The following is a 971-nucleotide window of genomic DNA, read 5'->3' on the forward strand; positions in this document are numbered from 1 at the left end:
CATTTTTCATTCCTCAGCTTTAAATATTCTTAATGTTTAACATCATTAAGATGTTAAACATTCTTTTCCTTCCTGGCTAAAAAAAAAAAGAAAAATTTTTATTCTAATAGGATTGGGGGTACAGGCTGAATTTTGTGACATGTGTATTTTGTGTAGTGGTGGAGTCTGGGCTTTTGTGTACCCATCACGAGAGTAGTGTCCATTGTACCCCATAGGTAATTTTTCATTCCTCAGCTTTAAATATTCTTAATGTTTAACATCATTAAGATGTTAAACATTCTTTTCCTTCCTGGCTAAAAAAAAAAAGAAAAACATTTTGGGAAGCCCTGAGATAATTCTCTCCAACCACCTGGTGTTCACGTTGGGATGCAGGCTGACCAGGGTATAACTGGGGGTGGATGGTGGGGGGAGGGGTGTGCTTGCTTTCTTTCCCAGATGGGCCAGTCCTACCCCAGTGGCCAGGCCATCTCCAGAGGTCCAGAGTATCCCCAGCCTCTGGCCTATGATCATTGCCTTATGAAAAGGAGATCAGAATGAGGGGATTTCCCAGACCTCTGATGTATAACTACTCCAGACCAGCCCTGTGGTCACAGAGGGTGGCGGTGGGTGGGTAGACACTTTACGGACACCAGCTCAGCATGTCCAAGTGGCTAGAGGTCAGAGGACTGGTGTCCAAGGCTCCCTGATGGGCGGTACAATCACCGAAGTCTCTGCAGGTCAGGATGGTATCCCGGCGTCCTCCCTCTGGCTCAGCTTGGGTGTGACTGAGTGTCCCATGTCCCCACAGGCCTTCCTCGAGAACACCCAGAGAGTTACCACTCCTTCATGTGGAACAACTTCTTCAAGCACATTGACATCCACCCAGAAAACACCCACATTCTGGATGGGAATGCAGCTGACCTACAGGCTGAATGCGACGCCTTTGAAGAGAAGATCAAGGCTGCAGGTGGGATCGAGCTATTTGTTGGAGG

General features: G+C 47.3%; 1 protein-coding gene across 1 annotated transcript in view; it reads left to right on the forward strand.

The window, feature by feature from the left end:
* The window catches only part of GNPDA1 (glucosamine-6-phosphate deaminase 1), a 23,478-nt gene that overhangs the window by 11,177 nt on the left and 11,330 nt on the right, over positions 1–971 (forward strand). The gene's annotated exons all lie outside the window — the stretch shown is intronic.

The sequence above is a fragment of the Propithecus coquereli genome, unplaced genomic scaffold (assembly GCF_000956105.1).
Source record: "Propithecus coquereli isolate 6110/MARCELLA unplaced genomic scaffold, Pcoq_1.0 Scaffold236, whole genome shotgun sequence".
In the NCBI taxonomy this organism is placed as follows: domain Eukaryota; kingdom Metazoa; phylum Chordata; class Mammalia; order Primates; family Indriidae; genus Propithecus; species Propithecus coquereli.